We start from the raw sequence: 21,977 nt of genomic DNA on the forward strand, positions 1-21,977 counted from the left end.
CACTCTTATAGCAGGAATCATATATATGCCAATGGTACATAAATCAGCAAATCTCCTTCAAATATTAACATTAATGTATGACATCATGAACTTTATGTGAAAATGGAGGAACATGAAATTCTTTTGGCATTCTATATATGCACATTTCTCACCTTAAAATAAAAGCCATTAGTGGTGATATTTTCAGTCCAGTTCAATACGTTGTTTTCTCGAGCATAACCAAGTGATCCTGTCTTTTAAGGGAGTCTAGGACAAGCACTTGGCTAAGTCTAGCCTATCAGACCTGGAAAGGGAATAAATATAACACCAGCATTGTTAGGAAATGTAGGTTTGTAGTGCAGAAAGGAAAGGCAGATTTTGCTTTAAGTGTTTTAGAATCATTAGAATCACAGAACCAGTAAGGTTGGAAAAGGTGTCTAAGATCATCAAGTCTAACTATTAACACTGCCAGGTGCATGTTTTAAATTGCATTTTTGAAGAGCACAAGCTTACTGTCATTGAGGGGAAGGAAATCTTGATACAGACTACATCTAGCAGATGCACTGTAGAATTAAATAAGTCTAGGTAATGTTTGTTTGGAGCTGGAAACTGGAAAGTTTACATTTAGTACTGAAAGCCAGTTTATGCAAACTGAAAGTCAGTCTGAGTGTGAGATCTAACGAGGGATATTTAAGGACCATATTATAAAAAAAGATGGAGAGCAATGGAGTTAGTGTCCTGCCTCACCTTTCACAAAGCTTTCAGCTCAGATCTGATGGAAAATGCCATTCCTACTGTGTTTTGTTACTGCCTAAGGACAGACATTTTTTAGGCCCCTTCTCTGCAGCTGACTTACATCCTATCTGCATGGTTTTCATCCTTAATGTCAGATCCGTAATAACATCAATTCATTATCCTATGGAAGTAAATTTCAATCCAGTAGAGGCAGCATTGGGAGGCATATGGCAAGTAGCCTGCAGCAAACTAATCTGCCGACAAACCCCTCCTCTCAGTGCTTTGACTTTGACAACGTCTTTGTTTTTATGCAGTGCTTCAGCATTTCCATTACGTGTGTTTAGAGGATGGTAGGCTTCTGTAACATTTTCTCTGAAATTAAATCCCACTGCTTTCATTCTAGAAGTGAAAATCCCTCCTAGAAATTCTTTCCAGCCTCTGAGTGCCCTTTCTGGGTACCCTGCGGCTACAACCCTATCATAACACAAACCCCGTGGGTTTCAACTCAGCTGTTCAAACACGTGGATGACCTGAACAGTTAACACTCACTCAATCCTTTTATCTGTCCCGCTTCAGCTCTTTGGGAACAGCTCTTCATTTTCTCCGTGTTTGTATCAGGGCAAGTTTAAATCAACATCTCTTCATCACAACACATCATCTCTGGGAAAAACACTTATAATTGTTAAGGGAATGAAGCAAACAAGCAAGCAAGTAAGTGTTGACAGGTGCATGTAATCCAAAAGTTTAGTGTCACTGTGCTGGAACACAATTGCCTGAAAGAGAGAGGAAAGAGGAGGGGTTTTGTTCTTTAAGTTCCAATATTAGAATATCTCAAGGGACAGACACAGTCTCTTTAGAGCAAATATACTCCTTTTGCATTTTGAGCCCATCTGCAAATGATTCAGAATGTGTTTCAAAACTTGAAATTTGTAAAGCTTTCTTCATTCTCCAACTGAACAATATAAAGAATTTTTCAATGGTATTTTATTGAAAAATGTGACACTACGGACATAGACTGATCATCCATTTCACTTACTAGTCCTTTGCAAAAGCAAAGGGGGATGAAATAAGAAATGTGAGTCCAAGTAACAGGACAGTTGAAACTGAACTTGCTCAGAAGTCAAAGTTCATGAAAGAGAGACAAGAAGGAAAAACACCCCAAAGAATTGTTAATGAACTTTTCTGTTCAAAATACAAATACATGAGAATGAATTCAGATTTCAAAAAACAATGTAGATCACGCTTTTCACCTGTCTTTGCATTGCATATAGTCACTGTGTTTTTAGTCTATCATCTGCTGCCTGGAGCTTCTTGAACTGGAGAGATGTGCTATCATAACAAAATTCTGCTGTGAACTGTTTCACCACAGTCACATTTCTCCCCACATGTGGTTGCTTTTCAGTGGTTCATAAAAGCAAATCATGCACACAGAGGTTACAACTACATGTTGTCTGATAAAAAGCACTGCATAAAGCCAAGCTATCCATAATATCTGTGTTATTAGAAGCTTTATGTCACTTTTTCCAGTCAGATGGTGCCTGATCTAATGTCCATCCAAGATTATGGCAAGATTCCCCTTGAATTAGTGGATAGTGGATCAGCCCAAAACTCCCAACAAAAGGAAGCAAAGAAAGGAGACTGCAGGCAAATACATAGTGTGCAGAGTTTACTCTCAGTGATTCACAGAAGCAGAGGTGCTGCGGTCTTGGAATTTGTATTTTTCCTCAGCCATGAAGACTTCAATGTATGAGGAGCTGAGGGTGCTGGGTCTGTCATCCACCTCTACTATGTGTGCCAAGAGAGTGTAACCATTAGGCAGAGACATGGGCTGCAGCCCAGGCCCTGAGATACTGCAGTCCTGTGTCTTCCATGGCAGAGATTCAGGAGGGAAGGTGGGGAGAAGTAATCCCCCAAAGTATGTGAAATCCTCCAGCTGGGCCACCTCCTGGAGATGATGGAAAGGGAATTTCAACTGTAGACTCCAAGGCCTCACATTTTCATAGGAAGAAAGAATGTGGATTAAATAGATACCATTACTAGTTCTGGAGTCAGGGAGAGGGAGGCTCTGGACACAGTTCACAAGCCATATCCCAGATTAGGCCTCGGAGCACACATAGAGCCTGAAGACCCATTCTGAGGGAGGAATCAGCTTAGGGATGTAGTTATTGAGAGCAGCACCTACAAAGTAAGGGTAGCCTTGTAAGAGGCTACATGTTAGGTTTGTAAATCTGAGATTTGTCTGATGGCTCTCATCCTAAACATGACCTTCTTCTAAACTCAATGTTCTCCTAAGAGTTGTCCTGGTGCCCTGGTTGCCCTGGTGGCTTGGTGCTCCTGGACAAACCTTTGAATGATTCTTAAAAGGCAAACTGTAGACAGGTCTTACTCAACGTGGATTTATTATGCTCAAGCATATCCCAAATCCCCAAAGCAACAAGTTTAACCTATGTGATCCATCAGACTGTTCATTAGAGTTTCCCTCTTCAGAACTCACAGGTGCATTTATATGAGATGGAGCACCTTGCACTAGCAGGAGGTGATATTTAATAATAGATCTCAGACCAGCCTTGTGTTAATAATTTATATAGATTCTCCATTCAAAAATGTTATTTTCTGCTGTCTATGGAAACTCTGTGCCTATTCCCTAAGTCTGTGATTTCACCATAATTTACTTTGTGAATACATTGCTCAGAGGTAGATCCAGCCAGCAAAATGACTGGGGAAAAAAAAAGACACCTTTTTTCCTCTTATCAAAATAGCCAAAATGGTATTTAGTGCTGATTGTGATGCTACTAATAGGAATAATGAAAAGATATGCAAAAGAGCTACATTAGCATAGCCAGGTTGGCTACAGATGTAGATATCCCTCACTTCATCCTATGCATAACTGGCTGAGAGAGCTCTTAACGAGTCTCTTTGTTCTTGTGCAAGTTGCTGTGAAGATTGCCCAAGCTACAACTGAAGATACAATCTGAGCACAGTGACTGCTGCATTCCCAGGAACAAAGTTTTAAGATGACAAATTCAAATGCTTTTATCTGAAGGCAGAATCTGACTTTCAATATCTTGATCATAGGTGACATATTAAAGAGAAAGCATCAACATAACCTCGATTGCCCATTGTGACTTTGTGTACCTGGCAAGCAGAAACCTTACCCTTTCACCTGTCACTGAAAATGATTTGATATGGAAATTAGGCTGGAATTCCACAGGGCCATTGTCACAGTTATTCACATTGACTTCAATGACTATTGCCATAATAAACATCACTAAAGCACCAAGTGCCCGGTCCTGATGGATTGCTTCATTAACTAATAATTGCAGGCTATGACCAGCTTGACCCTGTAGGGTGTGTGTTCTCTCCCCTTGAAAGTACTTCTCAAGTAATTACCTGGCTACTAGTGAAGAAACCATCACTACTATTTTTAAAACTTTCTTCAGAAGTTCAGAAAGTTTCTTGCAATGCACTTTTTAATTTGTTAAAAAAAAATTCTCCAGTTTTAATAGTAAGTGTTCAGAGCATGTATGCATGTGTGTGTGTGTGTGTGTGTGTGTGTGTGTGTGTGTGTGTCCCCATACTGCTCTGGGGATTATAGATCAATACTGTGTAATTCACTTTAGCATCATCTGAAAATTCTCCTATGCCAGTGGTCCAACACAAAGTTGGTTTAGTTGAAATGTCAACCGTACTCTAAACATTTGCAAAAGTATATATTCCTTTCAAAATACTAATAAGCATTTAAGAGAACTAGAAATGTTTTAATTGAAAGCAAAGCACTGGTCCCACAACACCAAAAAGTCCTTCTGCAACTGTAATCACAGTAATAGGGTCTGCAGTTCTTGCAGAGCTGAGTGAATGGCTGGAAACCAGCATATCAAGAAATCAAAATCAGTCCACAGGTATTGCCCAGATATTCTCTTGGCTGACATACATGCAGTTCCTGTCCAAGGGTCAGAGAATAATTCACTTAGTACCCTGAAGCCAAACCAGGACGTAACACAGGACACATTGTTCTTCTTTAGAGTTTCCTCAGTACCCTGTACAGTCCCAGTCTGTCTGTCCCAACTCTTCCTGTTCCTGAATATGCAGCTCCTCCAAGTCCCAAACAAAGGATGCTCAATGCAAAAAAAAAAGATAGGCAGGTAATGATATCTTCTAAATATTTGCTGTGGGTGGAATTTTCCCCACCACCTGATATAGGGGAAAACCAGATAAGGCACAGTCACCTAAACCAAATGTCCCTAGCAGATACATGCCAGTCAGCAGAAAGGCTCTGATTTAAAGTATCAGCACACAACAAATGTAATCAAAAGGGGGTGAGTAAAGGGAAGCCCCTGACAATAGTCACTGGGTTTGATGCCAGATCATGTATCAGGGATCCATATTTGCTGTTGTAGCAGCTTCATGAAAAGCATTTTAGTGCTTTAAGGATCATCCAAGTGGCATGTGATTGCTAAGAGGACCCAGGAAGGAGGGAGCTGAAGGATGGGGAGATTAATGGAAAGGTGAAATATGTGGAAGTCCCAAATACCTATCTCAGTATAAACACAGCTAGCATGAACCCCTTGACCTTTTGAACTGCCCACAACTGCTAGATGTTAAATGCTTCTGGAAGCAGTGCCATGCTGGGTTTTTTTGCATAATTAAAGGAAGTTTGCATTCTAATTCCTTCATCTGTGGTGGTGTCACAAACCACTGAAACTCTAAGAGCAAATTATGCAAAGTGGAGGTATGACACAGCTTCCTGATCTGGTCATTTTGTGCTTGTAAGATACACATACATTTAACTGCCATGTATGAAGAACACCTCCGGCTGGAACATCATCCTAAGCTTGCTTAATTAGTCAATTGAAGTAATTCCATATGTTTGACCCCAAACTTCCTCAAGAGTTCCCACCATGGATCAGAGGGAGGTAGTCACAGACACAGGAAGTAATCATGTTACCAAAACAAACCCAGCTTACAATTTGACAGTTTCATAGATTGCTTATGCCACACTGCACTGAAAAATAATAGCAAAAACACATTGATGAAGAGATTCAAGCCATAAGTATTTTTAATTATCAGTTTAAAACAGATTCATTGTGTCTTCATACTACTTCATGCCTTATGTTTTCATCCACATAACTAACTTCCTGAAGTTGATTATGCTGTCATTCTTCTCTCCCTGGGGCTGAGTTAGAGCAAATCAAAATAACTAAAGAAGTCCTCACAGTGTGCAACCCAATGAGTAGATAACAACTGAAGAGCCTCTGTTTGTCTGGGTCTTACTGCACTCTTAGGAACTGTATTGAAAACAAGCTCTTAACAAGATGACGTTGAATTTTCCCATGTGATTGCCGAATTTGTCTGGGTTGCTACTATACAATCCAATACTATAGAAGCTGATGTATAGTCTCATTTTCCCTTATGGCTTTCTCATAGTCTCCATTTAATACAATTTAATGGTCAAGCTACACAGCCCTGCGCATCTTTCTGTACTTGCAGTAATTGTATTGGAGCCTCCAAATGCGGTGGGCCCTTTTCAGATTTTCATGGTGAGTTGTTGTGAGAGGCACATGAGCTGAGGACATCCAAATGGAGACACTCAGTTGCAGGTAAAACAGATCAGGAGTAAAAAATACCTAAAAATAGTGTCTGTATTTATAGTCGACCCTAAAAATAATGAGCTTTTGTCTTGTTTTCTCTCTTGCTAGGACTGTGCCCTCTTGGAAGAGGCTTCTCCTTTCAGCACTTAGGCTTCCTTTGGGCACCACAAGGTTCGTCATAGAGGCAGTAGCAAATCTGATGTTAGGTTTGATGTGACCACAGCCCTGCTAGCACCTCAATTAGCAGCCACAACCAAAAGGAAAAAATAAAGCATGGGTAAGAAGAACTGTTGCTTGCTTGGCTTTGTATGAATTACTTTTCTGCCAAGAGCAGGTAATAACCTGCACTTGAACATGGTTGGCAGTTCAATGCCCCTCCAGCCCACAGTGACTGGGAAGCTGGTTTTCTCCAGCAGAGGATGATTCCCTGGAAAAACAGTTTGCGGCTTCATGCTCCAGCGCTGCTTCCAGAGGCTGAGTGATCACCAGAGTTACATCAGTAGGCAGGAAGTGGGGAAGCCAAAACACCCCAGGAGCAATTAAAATGCCTATCCAGAGGCATCTGAGGTCATCTATGACCATGCCACTTCACCTCCTGCTGCTGCTTCAGAAGGGTCTGCTGTTAGACATGAGTCATAGCTGAGTTTGTGTCCTTGTTACTTTCAGGTCTGGACACCTGGACTGCTCTGCTCGTGTTGTGATTGTCCCAAAGGGGGAGAATTGTCCTTCTCACTGACCTTCATCTCATATCTGTGTTCTTCCAAAAATTAAACTCAGCCAGATGCAAGGGTCATAACCCTGGTGCTTGTACCCCAGCATCTTCACACAGAAGACATTCAGAGGCTACCAGAGCGGTCCCAAAGCCTGAGGAGGTTGTTCTCACCTTCACCACAAAACCCTTACTACCTACTTGGGTATTGCAACATTGTCTTTACATTTGCTCTTTACATGTAACAGAGCAGGAACAGCTGTCTCTGATTTTTGATGATGTACCTGACACATGATCAGAAATCTGAAACGGTGAACAAACAAAGTTTGTCAGTTCTGGGAAAAAGTTTGCTTTCTTAACATGGAGTATGGGAGCACAGCATTTTTTTCACAAGAACATTTCAATTCCAATGAAAATTTTCCATTTCATAGGAAGAAAGAAGCAAAAAAAGTGTTTGCTTCAAAGTGAAATTGAGAAAGGAAAACATTTTCATTTCAGCTCACAATGTCAATTTATTATTTAAAGGACATGTTGTAACAGCATTCCTTCAGTCCAGACAAAACAGTTCTCTCTGTTTCTCTTCTAGTTTCTCTACTTTCCACATCTCTATCATTTGTCTAAAACCCAAATACCTAAAGATAACAACAACTGCATAAAATTTATTAGGTAGCTTAGGGAGTCATTCTGGATTTTGTTCACAGTCCACTTTAACAGTGACTGAAACTGATGGGAATTTAACTAGTAATCTCAACAGGAACAAGATCACGTCCTTTCGATGGAAATGTCGTGACCTTCTTCCATAAACTAGCTCATGTAGAATTTGTTTTCTTTCAGATTGTGTATGCGTATGAAACCTATTCCAAGAAAGAGAGAGGCTAGGAGAATTTCCATTTCTTTTTAGTAAATGGTCATCTAAGGAGTGTCTCTGTAAACTAATGTGGAATGGGATACAGGAATTCAGGCTCCCTGTAGCCTGAAATATGGACCACAGCAGCAATGTTCTCAGCACTAACAAGTACAGAGAAAATAAAGGTGTCAGCTTTGCAGTCTATGTAGAGCAGCAGAAAACGAGCTTGCATCAAAGGCATTCAAGGATTAATGGCATCTTTTGTACGTCATGGGTTTTTTTACAAATTCATAAAGCCTGATTACTTTAAAAAATAAATTTGCCAGTTTTGATGTGACAAGCATTAACAAGTTATTCTGAGCATTTCTGCAAAATCTGTATCTAGTTTCTGTGTTACAGGTAAACAATTGAATATCCTGCATGTGAGAAGCAGAAAGGCAGCTGCCACTTACCTGCCCTCCTTTCACAGTAGTGAACCATGACTGGGAGATGTTCCTGTTTGTGCCAGTACCTGCTAAATACACAGAGCACCACTGGAATTCCAAAGCTTTGACCTCAATATCTTACTTTCTGGGAGAAGAATGTGTTTCAGATATTACACCTGATATTTCTGTGCGTAAACAAGGTAGCCTGAGGCACTTTCTGGAGTGTAAGAACTGGCTGTTTTGCTTTCAGCATTGCTATGTTGTAAAAGTGAAAGAAGAAGGGGATCTAAGGTGCTGAAGGTAGATGGAAGACAACCAGGACCTTAAAGAATTCCTGGCTTTGAAATTGAATAACTCCAACTAACTGAAACGTGAATCACACAGAATCATTTAGAAAATGATTTTTGGAAAATCATTTTGGAAAAGACCTCTAAGATCATGGAGTCCAACCTTTGACTGATTATTATTATGGTCAACTAGACCATAGCTCTAAGTGCCACATCCTGCCATTTCTTAACACCTCCAGTGATGGTGAATCCACCACCTCCCTGGGCAGCCTGGTCCCATACTTAATGACCCTTCCTTTCCATGAAGAAATTCTTCCTGATGTCCAACGTGAACCTCCCCTTGCACAGCTTGAGGCTATGGGAGAAGAGGTCAACCCCCACCTTACCACACTACCTTTCAGGTAGTTGTAAAGAGTCATAATGCCTCCCCCAACCTCCTTTTCTCAAGAATAAACATCCCAGGTCCCTCAGCAGCTCCTCTCTGGATCCTTCATTAGCTTTGTTGCCCTTCTCTGGACATGTTCCAGGACCTCAATGTCTTCCTTGAGGAAAGGGGCCCAGAACTGGACTGAAGGAGAGGAGGATCTGTTATTGGTTTCCATGTATATGATTCTTCATGACCTCATGTGCTCCAGTTCTTAGAGCTGTTACCTGAATGATGACTCACAAATGATGACTCTCTTCACTTCTGACCTTTTGCCTACTGCCCACTCTCATATTTCTGGTTGTCAAGCAACATTTACTACAGATGTCCAATAATAGAACTAAAAAAATTCTGCTACTTTTTCCTGAACAGCAGACCTAAAATGATCTTTCCTCCCCAACTACATTTCTAGGTGCTTTGCATCATGTATTCTCACAGCTCCAGGCAGACTGCTTGCTCGGGATCTTGGTCCTCCTGGATGTTTCACACCCTATTTTCTCAGTGTGGGTGCTTCCCTCCACTTTCTCATGAAGTTAGCCTCTTTTGTTTTACTGTTCAAATACTTTAAATCGTTTTTATTACACACACACACACACACACACAAACACACACACACACACACACACACACACACACACAGAGGTACCATTCAGCACAACTTATTTGTAGTGAAACTGCTACTCTTGTCTTTGCACTTGGGTGAATTTGATTGCAAACTCCTTCAGGCAATTTTGAGTGCAAGAACGCTGTTGCAAATTCAAAGTTGCACAGTTACAGCTCTACTTTTCTGGACTGAGAAAATGTACTTGCTGCTGGAACACAAGACTTTCTTCCCCTTGATTCACTATTTCATATCTTCTTGTTTTCTCAGACATTACAGGAGTTCAGAGATGAGAAGTTCTCCCTTGAATCTGGTTCTTACATGTAAGTTTCGGAAGAAAAATAACAGGTTTCTTTAAGGTACGGAAGTGTTTGGTTCAATGCCTCATTTAGCAGCATGGGCACGTCTATAACCTGTGTTGTTCTATGAACAATAACACATTAGTCACAGAAGACATCAGCAGTTTCTTAAGGCAACACATTTCCTTGGACTTCTAACATTAGCCCCTCCCTGTGCATTTTGCAACTATTTCCTCTTCCTTTACAGGGTGACTGACCCTTTGTACATTTTAGGTATTCTCATTAAGGGCATTATTGAACCCATATCTTAAATAATGTTAGAACAAAAGACTTCCCAAGAGATTCCAACTGTTCTGGCATGGACCACGTGACACCAAGCCTGCACTCTGCTCGGAGACACTGTGCACCATGCAAATGTCCTGCTGGCAGTTTTCAGAACAAGGTACCAAATTACCACTTCAAATCAACATGCATAAAGTCTCCCTTTCATTTTCACTGAGATTAATTGCTATTTTTAAATGCCAAATCCAGAGAACTGTTCCAAGTCCCAGTGCATTCTATTCGCACTCTGTTCTTGCCAGTGTAGGTGGCTCATCTGAGGCCCACTGCTGCAAGGTATATCCCTGCATTATCACAGGGGAAGTTTGGGCTCAGTGGCAGAAGAGAGATTGTAGAACTACTGAAAATCAGCCTGACATTAGTTTATGTGAAAGGGGGGTCATGTCTAGATGAGTTTTTATTGACTTGAGGTCCACACTAAATACCTCTCCTCCAAGCACTGAGGATTTCATCAGCTTGAGCCTGACTCCCCACACACAGTAACAGCAAAAAGAGCTTCCCTAAACACAGTCATGGAGCAATAGCCATTTGGGGGGGGGGGGGGTGTGGAGAGAGTATAAAACAACTTGGAAAAACTGAGTATGTGGAAATAGCTTTCAGAGACAAAATTATTCACCATCATGCTGTACCTTCTGCCCTGTCTGTTGTACTGGACTCTCTGTGCAGCTGTTAGATCAGCAAAGACAGTGATCTTTACAATTGTATGTCTACTACATCTGGAGAGCCATCAAAATTGTTTAATTATGGCAGAAACTAAATCAAAATAAATCAGGAATTAATCTGTGCACTGCACTTCCCACTTACCATTCTCTTGTCCTGGCTACGCCTACCGTAAACAGAGTGTAAATAGCAATAATACTTATTTATAGCAACAATAACACTGATTAAAACATGGAACAAGATGTTCATGGGTGCCAAATTAGGTTGTGTCTATGTCCACAGAGAAGTAGTTTACTGAAGGCAAAGGAAGAAATACTCTCTCCTCAAAGACCATTCATGTCTACTCCTTAATGAGTAAGAGAAATACTTCCTCAGCGCATGTGCTAAGCAATTGGATCACCTACACTTGTCAGTGGTACATAAGGACATCCTGTCGGGTACAACCTGTACTTGATATTTATCTAAAGATTTGTCTTCGATAAAGATGAGACTGTGTGTGTCTCTATTTCCATCTTTGCCTACATCAGGAGTGCATGTTTGGAATGGGTCTCCCACAGACATCCCCACATGCTGCATGCTATCATATTGCAAATAATCTTGGGTTTCATAAACTGGACTCCTGGAGATGTGCCCTGGCTGCCTATGGATGTCTTGTCCCTGGGACCAAACCAGAGACAGTATCTAGTGAAAAACTTGCAGATGTTTGGTCCTCCTCTTGACTGCTATGTGACTCTAAAATAAGACTGAGTGATTTGCGCTCTGGAAGCTCCTGTTCTCCTCAATTGACTACACAGGCAGCTGAAGTTGCCTAGCTCAGATACAGATGATTGACTTGGCAGACATATAAAGCTAGGAAAGATAAATCCTACCCTAGGCATCCAATTCAAGGCAAAATGAAATGCTCCTCATTCTTTTAAACACAGTCACACAGCAGAGAGGCTTAATATATCGTCCTGTCCCTCATGGTTGTCTGACTTCTCTGGTCTCATCTCATAGGAAAAAAAAAAATTACCTCTCTAAAAGGTGGGGAATGACAAATTTCACATTTAAAACAGATGGATATTTTTTGCAGCAGGGTGTGACAATGGATAATGTTCATACTGAAAACAACCAGCATTGCTCCCATGTCACCAGCCCCGACCTTTGGCCAGTTTGCACCATGATACAGACCTGTGGACTCGAAGCTTTGTTATCAGCAGCAGGCCAAAGCATAACACCATCATAAAACACCCTGCCATAAAAGACATGTACAACAGTCCAGACCTACAATGGTTAAAAAAATTCCATGAGAGTGCAGGAAAGGCCACCAAGCAGTGCACTAAAGGCACTCTGCCAGGCTCTGCAGGCTCTTTGGGGCAGTCAAGGCTGGCAGAAGCATGGCCAATAGGGCACACTGGCTCCTGTTCCCAGTTTTGCCTCCACAACAGCTTTACTTTGTCCACCTCCATAAATTGTTCTGACTATTTAATGCTATATTATTTTAAATGTTTTCTGGTACTGATATGCAGGGAGGATTATATTTTTCAAAAGGAAAAGGCAGGGCCATTTTATGGGGGCGTTTGAGCATATACCCCTCAGATCAATCAACTTTTTTTGCTTTGCTACTGCACTTGCTTTGTTACAGCAATTGCTCTGCTACTGCAATTACTCTTCTTTACCCCCTCCCTCTGTGCTACTTTTATCCTGCTGCTCAGCATTTATGGTCATAACATATAACTGTGCATAGGGAAAAAAAAGGAAAAGTAAAAAAAAGCAGCTACAATGCTTAAAATCTGACAACTTTGTCACATGTGAATTGACATTGAAAAAATTGTGTTCTTATTGCTTGGACTTGCTCTAGTCATGAGAACATCAGTTCTATAAGAGGAATATTGGTCAAAATGATAGTCAAGATTTCCTACTGTGCTTTGCCACATTAAAGTAATAATACATGCCTCAGGTCAACTTCTCATGTACTCCACTGCATTTTGCTTCACCAGCCCATGGAACAAACAAGGTGTAAGTTCATTTCCAATGCTGAGCTCAAGGCTCTGATTGACTCTAATTATCTAATGAATCTAAGGAATATTTTCCTAGTTGATCCTGGGGCTTCCCATGTATTGATGAAATCTGTGTCATGGTACAAATGTGTTCAGTGGTTGGAATTGTTTTAGTGTCTCACAGGTCTCACCTGTGCTGACCCCAGACACAACTAGCAACTAGGTTCAAAAAACATATGAAGGGGAGACAGGGTTAATTTTCTCACTTCTTCATAGGAAAAATACTTATTTCACAGAGCATAGCAATCCTCCTCTTTTTTCCAGGAGAGTCAGAGAGTGAGAATGAGTTAGGCTATTTTCTAGAAGAGGAGTGGCCATCCATTCTGGTTTTCTGTGTCAGCTTCCTCACGTGAACAGACAATCTCTTTTATAGAGCAGTTTTTTTCTCTACTGCAGAGATGCCACGTGATGAGTATATTATTGGTCATCTTTCTCTCTTTTTAAGTTTTTCCTTTCACTGTGTTTCCTGGCTTTTTTCTCTGCCTTGAAAAGCTTAAGTACGAGTACTGCCCTGCTTTTTACTTGGAAAAACTGTATTGTCCTGTGGTAAAGGCTAATGTTACAACACTGAAGAGTTTTATTATCCCTCTGGCGTCTGGCAGGGCAAAGACAGAATGATAGGGAGTGAACAGAGATAAATGAGAAAACAAGGGAGAAATGGGAACACCTACCACTGGAACATCTACTGTCCTTGAGGACTTCCAGCCACTACAGTCTGGCACTCAATGCAGCCTGCAAATGCCAAAAACCTCTTCTCCTCTGGGACACTGACTCCCCATTGGCCAAAGCCCACCTGGACTGTAATTCTGCACCTCTCATTGAATTGCACTACATGAACTCAGCTATATGTTTTCCTGGGTAAGAGAGTTCCCTATTAATAATGGACAAACTTATGTTGCAATTCTTCTGGGAAAACTCAGTGATATGAAGAATGCTTTAGCTTTCATCTGACCTAAAACTATGCAACATACTATTACTTCACACTGGCACTAAGCACACAGTCTAATTCACAGTTGTTCACAAGCAGAAACAAGGCAAATTAAAAGCAAGCAATTGCAAACAAAAGGGTTGGTGTTCCACTCCATATGATTTTCTCTCATTACTTGTGCACTCTCCAGAGTTTATGGTCCAAAAGATAACTAAATCCTTTCAATACAGTCCTGGTCACTAAAACTGTCCTTAGAATATAATATTGATAAAATACTGCACCACTTTGCTCTAACCAGCCTCTATGAGCTCTGGGTTGTTTGTTTTTTTTTTTTTTTTTGCAGTTTCAGATAAGTATTTGTTTTCTGACTGCTCATCTGACCATGTAGTAAATTCAGCTGGTATTTTGATGGTTCGTCTGTGGTGTGGATTTTTGGCAGTATGAGAATTACATAAGTGATTGTTTTTCCAGTACTGAAAAAAGAATGGCACCTGCTGATGCATCCATGCCAGGGAGCTGTGAACTGCTCATCAGCAGCAATTCTCAGATAAAAAATGAGTAAGAAAAGAAGCCATTGCTTTTGCGATGACATTTGCTTTGACTGATCAGCAGAATTTGAACATGTGACCTTCAATGTCATAACACAGACTACTTAAGTAATGTTATTAACTAGCAGAGGGAAGGTGTTACACTTTAAGGAGAGTGGCAAAGTCCACCTTATTTTATAAACCTGTCAAACTAGAATATTGGGACATCATAAAAAGACACTGACAATTTCATTAAAGTGCTGTTTTATGTTTACGTAATGGGAGTTTTAACATATCTCTGGTTTGAGGAGGAAGAATGAGGTTTCCTAATGGGGAATAAAGATTACTTTTTCCTCATATGGTCCCATTGCTAAAGGAAAAGAGTGTCTGGCAAGAAGGAATCCTGTACTGACTCTGAGGGAAAGTCTGCCTTATGCAAGACTTGCAGGGAGTGTGGAATTCCCACAAGAACAGCATCCAGGCTCCCTCCCATACTAATGACTGGTTGCAATCCTCTGGTCATTATAATAAATAAATGAAAGAAAAGCAGACAACTGCTCAAGAAAAAAGCATAAAATTGCAGTGATGATTCACTCTCTTTCTCTTAAGTTGGGAGATTAAGACTTTCTGCAACTTCAGGCTGTAGACATCAAAAGGAAAGAACCCAACTGATTACTTCTATCAAACTTAGGCAATGTTTATTTAAATTTCCTTTAGGAATCAACTTGTAGTGCTGCAAAGTCCCAGGAGATTTTATTCCATGAGGAATTACAGCAGAGGCAATGGAGATGAAAAAGAGGTTGCATTCCGTTTCAGTTATCATTAATGAACAACGGTACTCAAATGTGTTCTCTGATAAAGGCTTTTTTGGCCAGAGCAGGGCTCAAAAGGGAAGCAAAGAACATGCCTCTCTTAGGTACATTGCAGCCCTGTGCACAGCAGGGATTGAATTGAAGGAAATGCATAACCTAGCCAGCCCGTGATAACAGCTTCCACCTAATCCCCTACCAACCATCCCCAGCCTCCAAGCCCTCACTGGGGAGTTTGGAAGCTGACTGATAGGTTTGCAGGAACCGCCTCCTATATCTTTCTGAACATTTTAGAGAGATTCTGGCTGCTGCTTCCCCAAAGAGGCTCTTTAGCTTTTCCTTTAATTGTTTGACAGTTCTCTTAAAAAAAACCAAACCCAAACCAAAAGCAGCACATGTCCAAAAGACAGAATTGCACCTGCAGTCAAGGTGCATTAACATTGGAAGCTACAGGCAAATATGTCAATTTAAAGTTCTCCAGAAAACAGTTCATAAACTACAACAGCTGATAACAAATGCAGAACAACACAGCCATATAAAGAAGAAGGTTGGCTGACATAATTGCCAGAAAACCGTCCTCATTGATGGAGTCTGCCAACAACAGGTGATGTAAGAGCTGGCAGTGAATGAAGCCATGAATGTGATGTCTGGCAGAATTTCTTGAGAGATGTTCACAGCACAGCAGCTGGAGACTTACAGATCACCATTAAAAAGAGATGGCTGAGGATAAACCTGTGCAGTCTGACTCCTGTGGCCAACAGGAAATACCTCCTGTGTGTTTCGTTTCTCTGTTCTGTGCATCTGGCTTGGGTTGGATTGAGCATTATAACTCATGTACAATGAACCAAGTCATCTAAGACATTCTTGACCCTTTATTTGCTTGCTTTATCCCTCAGTCTCCCCACAGAAAGGTGACATAAAGTAAAACGGGGATAACAAAATATGCCTGTGTTCCAAGTGATTGCAGAGCATGGTCAGTCATGTAAGTGCAAATGCACCATCATCCACACTAAGAACTGTAGCAGCTGCAGGGTGAAGGCACAACACTCTGCCATCCCTGCTGTGACCCACAGGTGGGCAGCTGCTCAGGGACATGGAGGATGTCACAGCTGCTCATGGCTAAGAGATCCTCACTCGGTCCCCCCCTGACAGCAGTAATCCAGCTGTTTTCTGCAACACAGCTTTGTTACTGTTGCTGGAGTGGGGCCACTGTGTGTTGATTCACCAGCACTTATGGTCGCATGCATTCAGGGTCGCTTGATCCTCAACCTTGGGCAAACTCCATCACTTCCTGTTGCCTGGTGTGCCCAACTGCCTGAAGCCCTGGAGCTGCAGATTCTCTGCCAGGACACTCTTCCGACTAGCATAGCTACATCTGACTGGATGAACCCGTTGTCATCCTTTCTGCCCCTTGGCATGTGCCCTATCTTATTCAGCGACTGGCAGCATCGCTTGCTGTTTCTGACTGCCCTGTCCATGAACGGTGCTGGGAAAAGCTACCCTTCACAGCAGCCCCAAGCAGCACGGACTGAGCCTGGTTCCAGCCAAACTGCCTGGAGTTCTCCATCAGGAGGGCTGAGAGGATGTGGGGGTGGTGCACAAACACATCTTAAGTGGGTGTTTGAACCTTTGTCACACTTGCTGCTTCAGAGAAAGAAACAGGGCGTTGAAATGGAATTCAGGCATTGTCAGACTGTTTCTCCTAAAGCAGGGTTTTGCTCTCAGCTTGGTATATAATTCTGGTCTTGTTGTCCAACATAATTGAAAAGGAAACAAATATTTAGAAGGTTGCAGGGGAAGTAGAGAATGTCTTGAGAATTAAATGGACTGAAGGATAAGGACTGTCCATGAGTGAGCCAACATATCCTTAAGTTTAATGCTTAAAAAACCTGATGGATTTTATGAAATGAGATCATGGCTTCTCCCTAGTTCAAGCAAGCACATTCACATACAGAAAAACAGCAAAGGCCAAACTAATGCGCATTACTTGGCAAGTGCAGCAGACGAGCCAGACGGATAACTGGTGTGCTGCAACTCAAATGGCAGCCTGGGTAAAGTTCAGCAGCTGGGCAGGAAAAAGAAGACCATGGGCAAATGCTTGCCAAGCACATACTCAGCAACTTCTGCATATCTTCCACAGCAAAACCATGCATTCCCATGCGCCTTCCCTGGTAAGCTGCCATGGCAGCAGCCATGACTGAAAAAGAGGCTGTTGCTACGAGGCTCCAGTGTGTCGTGTGTAACTGCATTTGTGTCTGCAAAATGGCCCATTACTCTACAGTGATACAGTTCTAGATTACAAATAATTTAGATAACACAGTAATAAGGACCATGTAAATATGTAATCTAGGCAGAAGATGAATTCTTTCTAGATGAGAAATTTCCCTTTGGACTGAGCCACGTTGCCAGTTCGCTGGAGCTGGAACATCTCGTGGGTGCATGTTTGTTTCTCTGTCCCTCTGAAGGACCTTCAGTCCTCTCATCTGTTGAATTGGCATCTTTCAGTGGCACACAGTTCACTTTGAAATGTAGCTGATAAGTAATCAGGAAACACATTCTGCAGACAGGATTTTATCTGAGGAGTTTTTCTGCAGAGAGGAGTATCTTAGGAGAGACCTCCACCTAAAAAATTTAAAGTCCATGACACACTTTCAAGTAGTCCAGGATTTTTCTTTTATTTTCTTTTTTGACTTTTGCTTGTCATGCCAAAATCTCATCAGTCTAATCTGTCTTTATAAAATAATTTAATTTGTGGCACAGAAGCAGGAACTTGTGAAGTGCCTGTAAACACTTCAGACATCCTGAAGGATTTCTTTTCTGGGAGGAAATCTCATTGTACCTGGTGTAGGTATGCATGCTGCAGATAAAAGTCCTCTAAAAGCCCATATACCAGGGAGCAAAATGTTCTCTAGCAGCAAGGACCCCACGCTTGCACTAACTTCAGAAATTCCTAGGCATCATTACAGAAGAACTTGCACACTATAAAAACATTTTTAAGCCAGCTGAAATGAAGAACAGGATGGAGAAAAATATAGATTCCTTTATGGTGTCTGTCTGTAAAGCAATACTCAGGACTTATGCAGAATCCAGTAAGTGGTACTGGCCATGTGATCTCTGAGAGGTTATGGTAGAACTGAAGGAGTTCGTACATGGGTGATGGGACTGAGCAAAGACTCAGAAAAACTTTAATATGTCAGAGAAATTGAAAATATTTGAAACATTGGCCCTAGAACAGAGAATAGTAAGAAGGGAGGAAGTCTGTAGAATAATGAAAGATCTAGAGATGACAGGGAGCATCACTGCTCATGCAGTAACAAGGGAGCATTCAGTAAGTGCAGAGGCAGCAAACTCAAAACTGGTAAAGGACGTATTTTTTCTCACCAAGTGTAGCTGGGCTATGGAATCAAAGTAGTCAAGAACCTGAAGAGAATGAAAAAGGAATACATATTTTAATGAATATTTGGAATATACTTTGCTGGCATTGCATTGTACCTACTGCCTAACACAGATTAAAAAAGAGATCTACAAAGATATATACAAACACCATGCCCTACTTTGAATGAATGTGTTTATAGTCTTTGAGATTTAAAAACTTTATAGCCATTTGCACTGTTATGAGGAAGAAATTTCTTCTGATGAGGGTAAGAAAACGTGGCTAAGAGGAGTACTCATGCACACTTAGTGGCATAGCACAAGCTCCTCTCTGGATCTGAAGTCAACGCATTTTGATATTCTGTAAATATACTTCAATTCTCTTAGAAAGGTGTTATTCCTTCAAAAATGGTTTTGTTTCTGACTGTTCAGTGAAAAAAATATGCAGAAAAAGGGGACATTCACTCTGCAGTAAAAAAAAAAGGAAAGCCTGACAGGTAACGATGACCTTGGAAAGCATTCTCTGTGCCTTTTTTTTTTTTTGTTGTTATTTTTTTAATTGAATGCGTAACACTAAATGATGACCTTTCCCTTGATCAGTGGACTGTAGCATCCTGATGTCACATTCAGATAGCAGGGTCTGTCACACAGTATAGGGAAAAAAAATATGTTATTATCTGACTTTTACAGATTAGAGGCTGACACACACAGATTTATTGAACAGCTGAAGCCTGTGCTTGAGCCAAGAGCTGAACCTGGATCTCTAGAGCCACATTAACCATAAGAGCAACATTCATAACCTTAAACTGTGTTGTCAAACTGTGTCTCAATCTGTGATGACAAAACAATAGCAGCTAAACTGAAGACTTAATTCCAGGTCTCTAAAGAGCAATATTAATGTGTCATTTTCCATATTACTCCAGCAAGGCCCAGAGACCCTGCCTTCAGCTGAGGATTTTGTTCTGTTGGACACTAATATAAACTTAGCAAAACAGGTGCTTGGGCAACCAAATGACAAAATACAAGTGGGGAAAAAGAGTAATTTCAGATTTAATCCTACACATTAAAGATTTTTTTCCTTAGTAGCTGTGTAAGCTACTTAGCTAAGTAGTTAAGGATTGCCTGTAGCCTGTACACAGAGAAGTTCTTTGGGCTATTATTCCTTATTTTGATTTTACATCCCACTTGAAAGCCGACTGGTAAGTTTGAAATTCCTTTCCCTGTTCTCTGGCATTTCAGACTTCACACTATAAAAAAAGATTGAATCATGTTATGCTTGTGTGGGCAAAAAATAATCTAGCATTTTTTCCAGTAGAACTTGTCCTTGACTCTCCTTATACAAGGTATGTAGTGATTGGACAAGAGGCAATGGTTTCAAAAAGGTTTAGATTAGATATTATGAAGAAATTCTTTATTGTGAGGGTGGTGAGGCACTGGAACAAGGTGCCCAGAGATGTTGTGGATGCCCCATCCCTGGAAGTGCTCAAGGCCAGGTTGGATGGAGCTCTGAGTAATCTGGTCTAGTGAAAGATGTCCCAGTCCACAGCAGGGAGATTGGAACTAGTGATCTCTAAGGTCTCTTCCAATCCAGTTCACTCTGTGATTCCATGATTGTAGCTTTTTGCCCTGTGGTCTAAAGATCAGGGACTATTGTACTGTCTTCTGTAAATTTGGTGTGCTTCTCTTGGTTAAAACAAAGACTGACAGTCATAAAGGCTGTATATAAGCAATGTTTGAATAATTTTACTGTGCCTGTGTCAGATATTTTATCCTGTTTGGGGAAAAAAAAATGGTGCTTTAATGAAGATCTAGAAAAGATTGCCACAGGTTTTAGATGGTGTTTGTGCATTAATAGACAGCCCTTAGGTGAAAATTAGACTAAAGCATTGCATTTTCTTAGTCTGACTGCTTTTGTATACTATAACATGCTGTCCTCAGCCTCAGAGCAGCAGGAACTTTCCACCCCCAGCCCCCATGCAGCCTGGCTAATGGAGAAATTGCTCCTGGGTGGGTGAAAAATTTAAGTGAGGTCATTGCAGGTTCTTGCAGAGTGATACACTACCAGCAATACATAATGAAAATTCATCTCATGTTGTGAAACATATTGAACTGCTAAAATAAACAAAGTCCTGGCAGGGAATGTTCTTTGAGGTTATCTTTAGATTGAATTTGCTTGGACTTTTGACACCTACTCAGCAATGTCTCTTGGCACACAAGAAACATCTTATCAAAATGCTGAAAATATTTAGTCAGTAACTAATTTATTCCCTCATAAATGCCTTTATTTCCCAAATTGTCTCCCTCATTTCTCTCTTATTTAGTATTTGGATGCTTAGTTATAATCATGCAATAACCAGGAGGTGAAGGAGATACAACTTGTGACCTTGAGAAAGACTTACCTCTCAGTGTAAAAGGTTTTTCATATAAATAGTCTATCACTAAGTTTTATACCTTCACTATATTAATTTCACTTGCTACTATGGTAATGTTATGTGCATTTCTTTTACACTGGTATGACCTCTAGTTTTGCCCAGCAGTGGGCAAATCGGTCATTTTTAAGGAACAGCATACTTACACATTATAAGTGTTATCTAAAACACATATTCACATTAGAGTGTTATTTAAAACACTCAGTGTGACAACAGTACATGCTTGTGCTTACCTCACATTAAGCTTGGAAGCAAAAAGTAGTGTAAGAAACAAGCCAAAACTAAAACCAAACCAAAACAAAGGTGGCACATGCAAACAGATGACACATTCCACATGTACAAGGGACTTAAATAAAGTCCTCTGTGTGGGAACAAGTAGTTAGCACATCTATAAATGAGGTTATGTGAACTTATGCCTACAAATAGTACCATAACCTCAGCTGCAAATTGATGACTTCTTCTAGAACATAGATTTATCACGTACTTAATCAGCAGCACTCTGCATTATTAATTGCAGTTCAGCACCCTCACAAAATGCAATCATACATTCTCTGCAAATCTCCTAACTGTCTCTCACCTTAGGATCTTATTTCTGTAAGTGCTTGCTTCATGTATTCTTTAAAGTCTAACGTTGACCCTCCCTACCCAGTCCTTGAACTACTTCAAGACAAAACAACAGAAAACTTAATTCTAAACAAAAGATAGTACAACTCAAGTACACAAAATATTTTGAAAGTAAAAAGAAAACACAGATATATCTTTTCTGGCTGCAAAATCCCAGCAGGAAAGCTAAGTTAGGGGCTTTAACCAAACAGCCAAAATATTTGTACTTCAATCTGAAGTTGTGAACATGCAGATATATTTCCAAGGACGAAGGCAGGACTGTAAATTTTGAGCTCCTGGGACCCGCTACAAAAAAAGAGTCAGAAAATTCTCTTTAAATGCTGTTTCTGCTAAACAAGAGTAAAGCAAGGACATTA

The sequence above is a fragment of the Corvus cornix genome, chromosome 3 (genome assembly GCF_000738735.6).
Source record: "Corvus cornix cornix isolate S_Up_H32 chromosome 3, ASM73873v5, whole genome shotgun sequence".
Lineage (NCBI taxonomy): Eukaryota > Metazoa > Chordata > Aves > Passeriformes > Corvidae > Corvus > Corvus cornix.